Genomic DNA, 16,819 nt, shown 5'->3' on the forward strand with positions numbered 1-16,819 from the left:
TTTTTTAACAATAGAGGGCTCCTATGTATCCGCTGTTCACTGGGGGAAAAGAAATATAGAAAACCTTAAAGGGGTCCTCAGATTTGTGCAGCCATGGTATGGTGATTTAAATAGTCAAGATGTGATGACAACTGTGCAACCCCGTATGTCCCGTGTGGGCAGGCATATGGTCTTGAGACACATAGAAAGGAGAGAGGACTTCAACTGCATCGCTACAGTGGACATAATGACTTTTTTGTCCTTGGACATCTTTGGCCACTGAATAATGCCTTAACAGGGGAAGATTAAAGATTTCGACATCCCCTGCATAAAATCAATCTGGTTAGCAAAATAGCCGATGACAACGTGAAGCAACTGTTTGGAAAGGATTTGGTGGCTGGTGAGGTATGTAGCTGTATTTTGAAATGCCGTGTGAAATAATGAATATACCTTGACAGTTCACTGCCTGTGCTCCTAACATCTTTAGAGTAAACCTAAAGCTGCAACAGAATTATTAGGCAATAGAAATCCATAAACGTTAAAATCATTTGAAGTATGGAAGAAGGCTCTCAGATGCCATCTACTTGCAATTGTTGATATCTTTTCTGCTCGGGGCAGGCATAGCAGTGGTGAAATTCATTTTTTTTTACTGGTGGGTGTGGCAGGGGAAGGATACTGCAAAATCCCCATTCCCTCCCCACTCCTGGGGGAAGGATATTGCAAAATCTCCATTCCCACCCCACTCTGGGGCCAGTCAGACTTGGTATTTGCTGGTTCTCCAAATTACTCAAAATTTCCACTATCGGTTCTCTGGATTTCACCCCTGAGGCACAGTATGTAAGTACTGCTTCAGATCTGCTTTCAGGAAACATTATACATAATGTCACATATGGCATTCCCAGAATTCAATTCATCTGAGAAAGCCTACCTTCTACAATGGATACTAGCATTTTCTTGGTTTATTGGCTGTAGTCTTGGAGTGCAATTAATTATGGTTGAGTATCCTTCTGCCCAGGAAATTCTCTGAAGCAATAAAGCACAGCAACTATGGAGCTTCATTTGATCTTTTTTCTCCTTCAGTTTCGTCAGACAGATTGTGGAGTTGCTTCCTAGTGGCAGGAGCACTTCGGAAATGAATGGACAAAAAAGATGGGGATTTGTGGCTGCTGTTTTTTTCACAACAGTGAATATAGTACTATCGGTACTATAGTAACGGTGGCAGAAGACTCTGCCTACCTGCCCGGACGCTTCTATGCATGCTTTTATACAATCTCAAGTGCTAACAGAGTGACAGACATCTAAATGTGTAACAATACTGTTTTTGCTGTCTTGTGGCTGCTAAGCAAATATTTATTTAGCATAATTAGATCCATATGCAGGGAGATGACATATGTTTCATGGAACTTTGGGATTTAAACGGGAGACCTTTTATGTGGTTTCTGACCTTTGAATGCTGGTACGATGAGTAGTATTAAAATTGTTTCAAGGGTGAAATTTAAGCAGTCTATCATAGTACTAATTAACTGATCTCTCTCTCTTTTATTTATATTTATTAACAATTTTATAGGAAATACAAATCTAAAGAAAAATAAAAGTAGAAAAGGGTACAAGAAAATAAAGAAAACAATCTATTATATTTATTTTAAATAGTACATTTATTTATTAAATAAAGTAATGAAATATAATAGCTCCCGACCTTCTCTTCCACATATTACAATCTTACAGTCTATTATCTTTTTAGAAGCTATACAAATTTCTTCAACCACTAGCATTACTTTTAATCCTCAAATTCATCAATTTGTATCATTTTTTCAGCAGAGTCCATATGAAGTTTCCAGCCCTTCAGAAAACTTTGGTATTTTGCTGAATTCTGACATTTTCATAATTCATTCCGCTGAGAAAATTTCATTATTCTTCCATTGTTGAACATATACTTATTTTTCCATTGTTGAACATATACTTATTTTTCCATTGTTGAACATATACTTATTTTTCCATTGTCGAACATATATTTATTTTTCCATTGTTGAACATATACTTATTTCTCCATTGTTGAACATATACTTATTTGCTACTGTTATCATATACAAAAAAATCAATCTTCCATTAGTTTTTTCTAATTCATTTAATTAGAGAATTAGATAATTATGGATATAAATTATCCATAAATTCTGATTAAAAAGAATTCTGGTTTCTTCAGAATATTTATCTTTAAAATATTTTGCATTATCACGAATTAATATCAAATTTTCTTAGTTTCTCACAAGTCTGGAACCCATGACAAAATGTCCCTCATGTTATTTTACTTTTTCTGTCTTAGTTGGAAATACTTTCATTCATGCTGATAATTCTTTTAGTGTCATACCAAAATTTCATTTTATTTAAATAATTCTTTTAAATTGTGACAGTGTAAATTTAAATAGCAATTACCCACATACCCTGTCAAGTATCTGCCTATATATCATATTCCAAATTAATAGCCATTAGTGCAATCTTTTATCATGCGATCGTTAACCCATTTTTCTTTTGTTTCAAGTGTTAGTAGACATATATAATTTTTTTCTATTATTTGCCCATCGTTTGTACAATTTAACTTCGAATTCCATTTCATGTAGGACTAATGAACTGATGTCTTGTGGGACAGAAATGTCAACTTCCCATGGGCAAGGGGATAAGGCTTTCCCTGTTCTTTTCAAAACATGTGCATCAGAGGTGAAAGCCTCCCAGTTCGACCTGGTTTGGCTGAACCGTTAGGGACAATTGTCCTTCGTTCTGCAAACTGGTAGTAAAAAAAAAGCTTCTGAGGATCACGCAGCTCAGCTGTGAACCGCCCGATCGCCAGAATCTTTTTTTCCGCTTTTTAAAGCATTTTTTCCTGCCGGTTTAGGCGAACCAGCAGGAAAAAAATGCTTTAAAAAGTGAAGCTTTAAAAAGTGAAGCTTCCCACAATTGTGCAGCTCACAGAATAATCCGTGTGATTGTCGGAAGCTCTTTTTTTTCACTTTTTTTCAATTTGGGTAAATAGGCAGGAAAAAAATGGTTTAAAAAGTGAAAAAATGTTGGCTACGTCCACCCAATCACATGACACCCTGCACAAGCCACACCCACAGAACTGGTGGGGAAAAAATTGATTTCTGCACTGATGTGCATTCTATGTTATAAGAAAACTGTCCTTTCTGTCACAGTCAACCCTGTATTAATATATTTATTATCCAGTTTACATCCTACTCCAGTCCACTGGCTCTCAGCAGCTTACAAAGACCCCAAACACAGTAGAGAAAACAAACACCAGAAAAAGTAAATAATGTCCAACTTAACGTGCTTACACTCCAGGGAATGAAATGAATGGCATGCCATTATGTCCCCAGATGGCCTTTGAAAAAGTCAGGTTTTTAAGTTTGTTTAAAAGTTTAATAAGGAGTAGGTGAATTGGGTCAAAAAAGCAGCAGCCTATTTTTCTGTTCTTTTAAATGTTATACATGGCTGCATGCCAACCTTTTCTGATGATGCTTCTGTGAATTTTTGGAGTGACCCCATGTCCTTCATGAGATGTTTGCTTGTTTCTTCTTTGGGGCCCTCTCTCTCTGGAAACCTAAAAACTGCAAATAATGTGACTTCCCACTGACTGCCAAACACAACACCCCAACAGGGTTGAAGGGAGAAGATCATAGGCTGAGACCATCTGCTCTTTCAGTCTTTTCTTTGGATCACAATGCCACGCCACACCCTGGCCAAAGATCCATTTTTTGCTAGAGATCTGTCTTCTGTCTCTGCCATTTTCCCCCCTGCTGTAAGTTTTCATTTTGGAAAAAAAACAGTTGGTATGAAGTTGAGCTGCTTCCATACAAAGTTTTTTTTTTTTGATATGCTGCTGTTCTGTTTCATTCCAGAGTATTCCAGGAGAAGTTTATTTATAACATCCTTTTGGGTTTTTCTCCCACTGTTTTTTTTCAGGGTGTAGGCAGTGGTGGGATTCAAAAACTTTTACTACTGGTTCTGTGGGTGTGGCTTGGTGGGCATGGCATGGCTTGGTGGGCGTGTCAGGGGAAGGATACTGCAAAATTCCCATTCCCTCCCGATCAGCTGGGACTCGGGAGGCAGAGAATAGAGGGTGCAGGGCCATTCAGAGGTGGTATTTACTGGTTCTCTAAACTACTCAAAATTTCCACTACCAGTTCTTCAGAATTGGTCAGAACCTGATGAATACTATCTCTGGGTGTAGGTGATTTCTTTGACCACTTCATTTAAGCAGTAGGAGCTAATGGGCTATGATTTTGCATCAGACATAGAAGAATTCAACTTAGCTAGGGTTATTTATTTTTAGTTTTGCTGAACTGTTGTAGAAGTTGTAAAGATACTCAGGGACATCCACACAAAAAAGTAAAGATGACAGCCCTGACTTCGTGAAGTCCCAACTTTTATTTAAGTATGTTGCATGTATGACACATGCAAAAATAATGAGTAAGATTCCTATCCACTGAGTTGATTTTTCTGATTCCCCCTCTTCAGAAACCGCCCCAAAGAGATCTTTACAAGGTGAGTATCAGGGGTGGCTTCTGGCAGGCACTACTGCTGGTTCGCTAGTGTGCATGTTCGCATATGCATGCTTGATGCGCACTGTGCACGCATGTGCAGTGCAATTAAATTTGTTCTGCGCATGCACAGAACTAAAAAACAAGATGGCAGAGGGGAACCGGTTTGGGGCGTGGCATGCCTGGGTTGCTGTCGGTTCCAGTGACCCAGGCCGCCAAACCACTACCAGTTCTGCCAAACTGGTCCGAACCAGTAGGAACCCATCACTGGTGAGTACACTATCTTACAAAACTAATTGCATGAGATAAAAAACATTTAGCTGAAATTTAAATTAATAACAGCCTTATCACTAAAAGACAATATGGATGAAAAAAAAATATTTTCCTGACCTACAGTTTTGTTAGAACTACTTTAATATGTCAGAAAGGCTTCAGTCTATGACAATGTTGTTTGTATTCAAATGCTCACAACTTTCTGTTGCTATTCAGCTTCTAAATCTACTCAAATAACTGCACAAAAACAACATGAGCTTAGAAACCCTATCAAACATTCCAGAAAAATATCAGAGGAATGTTAACAACAGAGATTACATTAAATTGTTCCATTTTCCTTTTATTTCTAAAAATAGTGTGGGTACAATTTTAGTGCCTCGGCTCTCTTGTGAATGTCAGAGAATATATCATTCTCCCCTGGGCATTTAATCAAAAGTACTTCTCAAGACTAAGATGTGCAAAAAATGATCTGAGTGAGACCATGGCTAGTTAATACTGTACACGCCTTCTAATTTTTACCCCTTTAGTCACAATTAAAAAGCATCACAGGAATCATAAGGATATTGTAATTAATAACCAGTCCTACTCAGTAAAAGTTGTGATTAGTTCATTTATGGCTATATACCTTTAGAAGAAATAGGAAGAAATTGTGGAAGGTTGAGCAATTGAAAGGCATACCGTCACTGCCTCTCTTGCTTTCCTTTTATTCATTTTATTAATATGCGGCATACAATTGACACTTAATATTTTATATTTTCAAGATTAATGTCAGGTTCAGTGACTGGCATCTACCTGTTGCAAGACAAAGAATGGGACTGTGGAGCAAGACTGGCTATCCTAACCAGCAGGCCAGGGGAAGTATCTGGAGATTGGAAACATCAAGAATGGCTATTAGGGGCCATTCTTGTCTTTTCTTGCCTGCTCTTTAATAGAAGTGCAGTTCAGGTTGCCAAGTAAATGTGTATTTGTCAATAACTCTGCCCCCCTTCTTCCCATGAATTAGTGTGCCTGAATGGGAGTTCCATTCTTCAGGTGATCTATTTGAATAGGACAGTTATGGCTAACCTTTTTGTCGTTGTGTGCCGAAAGTGCACACATCAGTGGTGGGTTATGACTGGTACGCCCCCAGTATGTCCTTACCATCTTCAAAATCATGTCCACATCAGTCATGTTCTCCAGCCATCACCTTTAGTAAGGACAACTTTTACCATTGAGTAGTTTGCTGCACTGCAATTAGAAAATCCATGCTGATAGAATACAAATACTACTTTTTGATGGTGTGGAACATACGTACAGTTAACATTAATGGGAGATGGAAGAGCACAAGACTGGGAAGATAACAGACAGTAGTGGAGCCATCTCTCAAAAATGTTCCATTTCTTTTATATATTAAGAGGGAGGTATGATCATTTGGCTGCTTTTTAAAAAAACCTTAAGATTATTTTAGGGAGAATATTTTAGTTCTGCCGCTTCCTTTGTTAAAATAACAAGAATCTACAATGTTAAATTTCAGCAACCAAAATTTGGTGAGACAACTGAAAGAGCCAAGAAACTACCTAAAAGGATTTGGATATGTACAATTGTCCACTATTGAAGAAGATATTTTTTCACAGGCAGCCACGCACATTACATGCTTTACATTTGCCTTAATAGAGCACCCAACTCAACAGTATCTATGCCTCTACCATTGGAGATCCATTATTAGATAAAAACAAATGTAACATGAAGGCCCACTTCATCAAGTACAAACCAGATTTTTGCCTAAAACATGTCATAGGTAAATGTTCTTCATAGACACTACATGTACTATGTCTCAAAAACACTCTCTGACTTTACCTCTGTGACATCTTAACTTCTTTAAATATGCAAGTATACTGCAGAATGTCAAATGTACAAAAGAATCTGAATGTTTGCTGATAGTCGGGAAAGTCATGTCTGACCCATCACGACCCCATGGACAATGTTCCTCCAGGCCTTCCTGTTCTCTACCATCCCCCAGCTCAACCAACTGCTTCAGATACTCTATCCAGCCACCTCATTCTCTGTGGTCCCTTTCTTCCTTTGCCCTCAATCATTTCCAGCATGAGGCTCTTCTCCAGTAAGTCCTTCCTTATCATTAGGTGGCCAAAGTATTTGAGTTTCATCATCAGGATCTGGCCATCTAAAGGGCAGTCAGGGTTGAGCTGACTGACTGGTTTGATCACCTTGCAATCCAAGGGACTCACAGGAGTCTTCTCCAGCACCTTAGTTCAAAGACCTCAATTCTTTGGTGCTCAGCCTTCCTTATGGTATCTGAATGTTATGGAATTAAACTTTTCCAACAATTCATCCTATACCTATTTTATTTTATACTTCACTCATGTCACACTGCACATAGAGATTAACCAGTTTACAAAACTGACAAGGTAGAAAGGAATTATAATTTTTGGCAAGTCAACATTCATGCCAGTAATTACCAGTGCATGGAGATTGGCCATTGCTATTCATTCTCTTGGGAATTTTTCAGAAAGATTTCTTGCTCCTATCCCAAGTTCTTTCTAGTGATCTAATAACGTAATTATCAACCAGGTAATGAAGTGTGAATGGACACTGGAATGTGCAATGCAGAGAAGAACATTCTAAGGTGCAGTCACAAAGAACAAAGAGCAATTCATCCCATTTATTAATGATCCACGTCCCTTCCAAGCAAGTCATTTCAACAGCATATGATAATAAAGGACTTCAGTCAGACACACTTGACAAGTACAACACATTGTTGGATGGCAGCCATCTTCTCTGAAATAAATGTTCAATTCTTCTCTCTTTTTCTTCTCCTTTTCTTTTTGTCATTAGTATTCACACAACCAGGTCTGGAAGCCAGGTGCATTCAAGCTTCCCACAATGTGATTTTATCAGATGCAGATCTTGAAGGACTTTTGGCATGAGTTCTGAGAATGAGAGGGTCTTTCTGGAGAAAGGGGAAACGTTGAGAGAAAAGACCAAAGGGTATAAATCAACTAGTAACAGCCTTGGTCATAGACGGTGCTGGATCTGGTTCATTTGGCACATCAAAACCAAAAGGGGAAAAAAATCAGGACCTAAATGATGTGATCCAGGGAGAGAAAGTCATCAAAAGACATACCTGGAGGTGCATTTCAACAACTGAGCTGGGCCATAGAAATTGGTGGAGCAAGATTAACCTAAATTAAATTTGTTTTGATTTAATTAAATGCAGTTAACATGATGACTCCCCTGCAGTCATTTCATATTTTGCCTTTCCTGAGACATTAAAAATGACTATTGTCTAAAACTCCACTTTGAATTTTGAGCTATGCTTCAAAAAAGCTTTCCACTCTTTCAATTTTTTTTATTTTTGGGGGGGGTAAGGACGAGAATGGGGAGGCTGCAGGAGCCATCCAAGCCATTACCCAGAGAAGTTTACATAGGAGCCTAAAGAAAAAGAAATATTATTCCACTTCCTACTATGGCATGTCTTCTAAAGAAGTAGTTCCTTTCCTGTGAAAATGAAATGATCACACACACACAGTATGTAAGCCGATGCTTTCTCTTGAACATCATATTTTTTCAGTGAAATCAAGGAACATATTGCTAGGAAAGTGATGGCAAACCTTTTCGGCATCAAGTGCCGAAAAGGGAGCGTGCACGTGTGCTTTGCACACACTCTGTGTGTTTGTCTGGGACACAACCTGGAAGAGAAGCTGCCAAGGGGGCATGAGCATGCTGGAAAATGAACTTCGGGTTTCCAGCGCATGCATGCGCAGTGGCCACCTAGTCTTCCGGTTACTGGCGCACATGTGTGTGCGATGATCAGCTGGCAGGCATGCATGCTCATGCTGGAAAACAGAAGGCCAGTTTCTGGCACTGCCACATGCACAAAGCCCAGATAATCATCATGTATACATGTGTACCAGAAACCCGGAAGAGGGATGGGTGACACCACACGTGCCAGGCAACATGACTCTGCATGCCACTTCGGGCATGTGTGCTATAGGTTTGCCATCACTATGCTACGGTGATTTAGGCACAATAGTAAAGTAATAGAAGAGCAAAGATGTGCACAAATGAACAATTGTTCAGTTATACTTATTACTTAACATATTGTTCAAGAAAGGCCTAATTTTACCCAGAGTTATGAGATATTGTTATATGTTTCCAATAAGTAACATCTTCTAGCCAATATTGATTCATCTAGAAAAAAAAACTAAATAGTCAAGACGTCATTAGTATATACTGTAATTGGGAAATCAGTAGGAAATTCCAGGTGTATAGGCAAAATTGGAAAGTATCTCTAGCTCATCTTGAAGAGGAAATCAATGGTGTATCATTCTGTATTATGCCTATATAGATATCAGGAATTGAGTTTCTCTTTACCTTTCATTCAGGGAATTAGAAAATGCTCAATCTGCTTGCATGCTCCTGACCTGAGCAAGAATGGTGTAGGCACAGCAATGGAAGAGTGAAAACACCCCTTCAAAGAAGACAATAAGGAAGATACTAGTCTGTGCAGAAATGGATAGACTAACGTTAAAAATAAAGGACAAATGAGAGACAGAATATTATGACACATGGATCAGATTCTATCAATGGTTAGAAGCACGAGGTGGAAGTCCGAAGTAGGAGGACCTGGAATGAGATACTATATATGCATCGTGGTATTAGAATGAATATGATGGTCAAAAATAATTGTACAACACTAGCTGTTTAAGTAGTATATATGTTATTTGTTTTCACTTTGGTTTTTATGGCAAGTGAAATGCCAGGACAATCACACTGTGTTCAATAGACTTATATGTAAATAATAAAAATATATTTTTTAAAAAGAAAATGTTCAATCTGGAGTTTTGCCCTGAATTAATTTGCATATGCCAGTTTCTTAATTTAATTTTTTTAAATGTTCTCAGAGCAAGGACTAATGGGTCCAAAGAATGTATTATTGAATGAATAGCAATAATTAATGTAATTATTTAAAGTGTGTTCCAGCTAGACTAATAATGAAATGTTAACCAATTTTTGGATACATGCATATAAGAATAATTTTCTTAATCATAAAGCAGCTAAATTCTTTTTTTTAATGTTCTTTTTCCAGTTTAACAAGTCTCCATATCACTATCAAAAATCTGAATGCTTGTTATCATTAATTATAGTTTTTATGCCATGCTTGGATTAAAAAAGGGTTCTACAACTTTCAGCTGCAATGAACAGGTGCCATTAATATTGGAATAATCTGTCAAACATGTTTGTCTTTCAAAGTTTCTTGTTTCTCTGCCAAGTGTATTCAACAGTAGCCCTCTGGGAAAATGACCTAAAATGGGGAGGGGAGTGTTCCCCTTCATGAATTTTGTCAGGATGAGATAAGGGAAGGTTCTTTAATCATTTTTGTAAGAGGTTGGGCTCTTTGGCAAAACGTTTCAGCCCCCACGTAGAGCTGGGCAGTGCTGGGTGTCCTTATTGGTGGTACATAACATAAAATATATTCTTACATTCTCCCTAAAAAAAAGGGAGAGACTTTTGAAAGTGTAAATCTAGCCTGGAATTGTAACTGTTTTTTTTTTTAATTATTATTATGGCAACTTTGGGAGAAAGAGCAGATGCTCGTTCATTCACATTCACTCCCTTGCCCGCTTTTAATCTCTAAACCATGATTGATTCCACAATCTTCCATGCCATGTAAGAGCTCAGCAACCATTTCTTCCTTCTCTCTCTCTTCATCTTGAATTTGAAAACAGAAGGATTGGTCATAGTGCTCTTAACCTGTGTACAGATTTTAAAAAAACAGGAGCAAAAGTAATAATCTTGTCATTATTTCTCACAACAACAATCCTGTGACATCAGCTGAACTGAGAGAAAATGACTGTCAGCCCCACTAGATAGGGCAGACCGGGAAATGACCTTCACTAAGGCTAAAACTAGATTGACTATAATCGATTCTAGCCAATAGCAAGTCTGATTGGGCTGTACCTTCTCCCACTTCTTATACTCCAGTGAATCAGGGAGGCATCTGCCTGAGTCACTTCCAAATGTTATCCTGTTGCATTGGACTTTTAAAAAAATGCTTTGAACCCGCCCCCCACCTTTGTCTAGACAATGGCTCCAGCTTTTCTCTATCAAGACCATCTTCCTTACTGTCTGCACAACTGTCACAAAGTCACTCAGTAAGCTGCCCCAGGATAACTCATGTTAACCACTAAACCACACTATTTACAGCATGGAAATTGCCTATTTGAACCTGTGTGCTACGTAATTATTGAAAATTAAGCATTCATCAATATAAAGGACAGAAGTTTAGCAACTCAAACACAGTTTCAAAGCAATAGTAAAATACACAAGGAATTAAAACCAATTTTCTCAGAAGTAAATATGGGACTTGAATCTTTTGGTTTTTTTTTCTTCTGTATTTGTTCCTTAGGCAGAAAAAATGGCCACCCACATTGACCTCTATTTTTTTCCATCCCTCTTCACACACCCAATGCCACATAGGATGACCACAACTAAAAACTAACCCAGGACTAATAATTTTTGTTTCCAAAACAGATACACCACAAGGCAAACCAACCATTTCTGTCTGTCAATAGCCCTTGCTCTCACAGAGTCAGCCACACTGTGGTTTGTTTGTTTTAGACTTTGTATGTTAATCCATCCAGTTTGGTTTAGAACTTTGTGCAGATCAGACCACACCAGAATATAACCCTCACCCAGGAAAAAAATTAAGGAAATGTGCTATGAAGCCTAATTACACATCTTCAAGAAAGTTTCCTACAATTACTGTCCCTCAGATTATATACACCTTAAGAACAAATGCCTGTATTTGTACAACATGCTAAATTTTATTCATTTTAACCTTGTCCAATATTCTGGGTATCCTGGCATGTACATATCAGGATACCCAGGATACTTTCACTTGGTGTACATGTTTCATCAGGCTAAGTATATCATATGATCATTAGTCACAAAACCAAATTTATTTACTGTACCTATCAATAGCTATAAATTCTTGTGAGAAATCTAAAATCACACTATAAGAGATTCAGAATTTTGCTGAAAATTCTGGAACCTCAGGTTTGGATCTTCCAAAACCTCAAAATAACTATTCTCCCAGAGGCTGTTCCTGGTAAACATTTCCACAAAATATATTCATGTTTGGTCCAAACCAGAGGTGGTATTTTACCAGTTTGGATCAGTTTGCCCAAACCAGTAGCGGAAATTGTGGGTGGTCCCACCCATCCTCCCCAGCTCTACAGAATCCCATTTAGGCGCTTTTTTGGCAAAAAGTCCATGCGTGAAAGGCTGTGTGCATGCACAGAGGTGACACGTGCTTGCACTCATATTTGTGAACCAGTAGGGAAGATAAGTCAATAACACCCCTGGTCCAAATGGTTTTAGCTCCTCCTTTAAGCCTCCATCACAAACTACCCTGACCTCAGTATAGCACTTCACTTGGAGCAGTAGATGAAGGCCTTCAGGCCAGTCACTTAATGAAAGATTGCACCATTTGGCTTATCTTTCAAAAATGTGGAGGACACGTTAATCACTCAGGGTAAAAAAAGACATTGAACCAAGGGCATTCTACTTGTTTCAGGTAGTTGTCAACTTACAACAATTCATCTAGTGACCATTCAAAATTACAACAGCACTGAAAAAAGTGGCTTATGACCATTTTTCATATGTACGACCCTTGCAGTCATGGGTCATGTGATCAAAATTCATATGCTTGGCAGAATCATGGGATCACCTTTTGTGACCTTCTGACAAGCAAAGTCAATGGGGAAGCCAGAATTGTTGTGTCCGAGCCATGGCGACCACGCAGTGTCAATCAACACCAGCGGGTGCCAGGATTGGCTGATTCGCGTGAGCGTTGTCAACAGGAGCGAGTGCTGTCTGATTGGTTGCCAGTTTGACAGCCGCACTATAAATAGCTGTCAAACCGGAGTTCTTGGTTCTGTTCTTATTAGATTGTTGAAGTTAATAAATAAAGAGTGTTGTTCCAGATAGGATCGCCTCAGACTATTCTTGTTATGCTGAGTATATAATAAGAATCATTTAACAACTGTGCTAGTAACTTAACAACTTCAGTGATTCACTTAACAACTGTAGAAAGAAAGGTTGCAAAGTAGGGCAAAGCTCATTTAGTAACTGTCTTGCTTAGCAACAAAAAATGGGCTCAATTGTGGTGATAAGTTGAGAACTACTCGCATACAAGAATTGTAATGATTACGCTACTAGGCAGTGGTGAAATTCAATTCTTTTTACTAACGGTTCTGTGGGTGTGGCTTGATGGACGTGGCAGGGGAAGGATATTGCAAAATCTCTATTCCCTCCCCATTCTAAGGCCAGCCAGAGGTGGTATTTTCTGGTTCTCCAAACTATTCAAAATTTCCGCTACCAGTTCTTCAGAACCCGTCAGAATTTCACTCCTGCTACTAGGCTCTTATTACTCAACAGTAGCAGTAGCAGAAATCGTGACCCGTCAAAAGCGCGGACGACAAAAGCGCGATCGACAAAATCGCGCCTTTGACGTCATCACAGCGCGACGAAAAAGATCGAAAAATTCAAATAAAAATTAATAAAAATTAAATTAAAGCAAGCCGATTCACATAAAGGTAAGGGTTAGGGTTAGGGTTAGGGTTAGGGTAAGGGTAAGGGTTAGGGTTAGCTTTAGAGCGTTAGCGTTAGCGTTAGGGTTAGGATAAGGGTTAGCGTTACGTTTTTCGTTACTTTAACGGTTAGGTTTAGGGTTAGGTTTAGGGTTAGGTTAAGAGTTAGGGTTAGGGTTAGGTTTAGGGTTAGGTTTGGGGGGGTTAGGGGAAGGTTTTAGCTTTATTTTTACATTTTTTCGATCTTTTTCGTCGCGCTGTGATGACGTCACAGCGCGCTTTTGTCGAGCGCGATTTTGTCCTACGCGCTTTTGTGGTGGAACCGCAGAAATGAGAGAGCTAGAGGGCAACAACTACTGATTTGATGAAGGTACAGGGAGTTGTTTAGAAGAAAGTAAAGCTCAACAAGCAAGACAGGCCACACTTGAACTGGTGATATCCAGAAAAATCTATTTTCATCTTGGACTAGAAAAGTACAAGTGTAGCTGCCCTTCATTGGGAACTATAAATTCTAGTCCCACCTTAGGCATGAAAGCTGGCTGGGTGACCTTGGCCAGGCACCCTCTCTCAGCCCAACTCACCAGAATTATTTTTGTCAGGAAAATACTATAGGAGGAGGAGGATGTGCTAAATATGCTTGCTGCTTTGAGTTATTTGTGAAAATAATAAATGTGGGGAATAATAAAATAAAATAAAATAAAAAGGGACATGGTGGCTTAGTGGCTAAGACTAAGAGGATACTTTACCTAAAAATAAAAATAAAATAAAATAAAACTATAAAATAAAATTGTGCCCTCAGGGATAGAGAGATCTCTAAGATCCTGTTGAGGTGCCTCATTGTGGTCTGGGGATGAAGGGACAAATGTTTCTGAAAGGAATGAACAAAGAACACCAGGAGTGTATTACAGGAGTATATATTTCTAGCATGGTCTACCAAGTGTGAAAGTCATGCCAGCTATCCAGCCAAGCAAGCAAGTTCCTATATTAGTCAGAAGCAACATAAGATGATGGAGGCAGATAATCATTTTAGTGACAATGACAAAGGCGTCTAATCATACAGCACAGGATAAGATATTGGTAAACAACTCCTGCATTTTTACCAAGAAAATATCACGGATAGAAAATATAAACTGCATGATTGATGATACAGTGCCAGATGTTGGGCCTCCTCAAATCGAATGACACACAATGTGCTATGGAAGAATTGCTGAGCTTCTCTCAGTGTACTAATCGTGTTTACAACATGGCCAGATTAAAGCCTTCAGGATGTGTATTGTTACTGATATTGCCCTATGGGAAAAGAAAATCAAACATTGCAACAGCAAAATTACAGTGACATTGTAGAATGTAAAAACCCTGAACAGGAGAAAGCTCAAAACAGTGAACAATTAAACAAAAACTTCAGGGTTAATCCTCATTTAAGGACCGCTTCATTTGGTGACCATTTGCAATTATGACTGGGGTGAAAAAGTAACTTTGTGACCAATCATCATATTTACAACCTTTGCAGTTTTATAAATCAAAAGAAAGGGATAAAGCAGAAGAATTCTTGCTCAGGTAAAACAAGAGTGATTTCAGCATCCCCACTTTTTTTTAAGGTACCATCCTCCCCTCCACTAAGTGACTTGTGCCTCCCATGGATTACAACGTACAATTTGAGAACTGATTATCACTCATCCTTTTAAATCCAAATCAAAACACATTATGGATTGGAAGAGTGAAGCCTTGATTTTAACAAACTGTTTTAAAAAAATCATGAATATTATAGTTGTACCATTCCCTCATCTGCTTTGCTTATTTGCTTGTGTTATTTCAAACTCTGTCTCATTGAAAACCCCTGTTTCCTCTCCTCCTTGCACATCCATTCTGCATTTCACATGACAAAGCTGCTGTTGCACAGGGACCAAGGGAATGGCTATGACATCTGTCCAAGCATAGAAAAATATGGGGATGACTGTGTTCGCAAAGATAATGATGGTAATCTAGGGATGAGCAACAAACCACAAATTGTATGGGACAAGAATATGGCACAGGTTTCCCAACCAAGGACCCCAAAGCATGCTGTGGTGTATAATTAAGCTAATTATACTTTATAATTCTAATATACATTCTAATATTGTGTAATGCATTACAATAATTAAGACATGTCAGTAAAGAATAATGGAAGCATGGAATAAAGCCATGAATCAACTGGAAGTAGCGCATGCTTTAGAATACGCCAAATGCTATTCTTATGCAGCTCTATTGACAAACTAGTAGATAGGTATGCTGGTATTACGTTTTCTTGATGCGTCTCCAAAAGAGCATTATTATTGAAAACATTCTCTGAATCATTGATCTTTTCAATGTGATCCTTTTGCACATGAATAATTAAATTACTGTGCAATCATAAGTAATGAGTATTGAACTTATATTCCTCTTAGTTTTATGAGTTGAAAATAAATTACGATTTCTTTAAACTTATTGGATATTTTGTCATTGAGTTGAAAAGGACAGTGTTTTGCATTTCTCTCTTTTCCTCTCTCTTAACTTGTGGAAAATTCTATAATTCCTAAATGTGTGTATTTTGCTATTAAGTAATTAAAACCATACTTTAGAACTAATATATATATATGTCAATGATTTATTTTATTTTCTTCTCTCTCTCTCTCTCTCCCTGCCTCCCTCCTCCCTCCCTCCTTTCCTTTTGAGCAGTGTCACCCAAATCATTCATTTAAAATTGCTAGAAAAAAATGCCTCAAAAGGAGTGGGAAATTATTTGCTTGAGATGGGGTAGTGTTCCAAATTGATGTTTTGGAGATTCCATCACCATGGTTAGCATAATCAAGATTGTCTCTGAGGCACCAACACCTTTCATCAAACATCCCTCTGAGATAAGTTTGATTGATAGAAAAGTCACCCAGTGAATTTCCATCGCTGAAGGTTGACTTAAATCTGGGTTTCTCTAGTCTTAAATCAAAACTTTGATCACTGCACCATTAGAGATTGGAATTACTTTAAGAGTAGGAAAGCTCATTATATAGACAAGACAGTATTGCTATTACGATTCAAGCACTGAAATGTCAAGACTGGTTTACTGTTTTGGGGTCTATGTAGGACACCGGTCAAAAAGTACAATCATTGCACAACATAGCAGTTAGATCTTTGGTTGAGGTGCCATAATATTCCTGTCCTAAAATAACAATGCTAAGCAAGGCACAGGGTGCTATTCTTAGCTACAAAGTTTAACCAACTTGGAACTGAGTTACCATAAAGAAATAACTTCAGTACCTATATTCCCATCCAGGCCATATTGTGCCAATTGCCACTTGGCAATAACATGAAAGAGGATTTATTTGTAGCAGCACATGACTTACAGAATGTCTGCACATTCTAAGGCTGTTTCTTCCAGAAAACATATAATTTAAATTTAAACACAGAGTGGAAATGAAAATAACATGACAG

General features: G+C 38.2%; 1 long non-coding RNA gene across 1 annotated transcript in view; it reads right to left on the reverse strand.

Annotated features, from left to right (window-relative positions):
- Nucleotides 1-7,322: 7,322 nt before the first annotated feature.
- Nucleotides 7,323-16,819, reverse strand: part of LOC106538425 (uncharacterized) — a 61,082-nt gene continuing 51,585 nt past the window's right edge. Inside the window, exon 6 of the long non-coding RNA XR_015696733.1 lies at nt 7,323-7,731. This is a non-coding gene — a long non-coding RNA (uncharacterized LOC106538425). The remainder of the gene's footprint in view (nt 7,732-16,819) is intronic.

Source organism: Thamnophis sirtalis, unplaced genomic scaffold, assembly GCF_051295495.1.
Source record: "Thamnophis sirtalis isolate CommonGarterSnake01/CBP01778 unplaced genomic scaffold, rThaSir2_p1.2 scaffold_5, whole genome shotgun sequence".
Taxonomy (NCBI): Eukaryota; Metazoa; Chordata; class Lepidosauria; order Squamata; family Natricidae; genus Thamnophis; species Thamnophis sirtalis.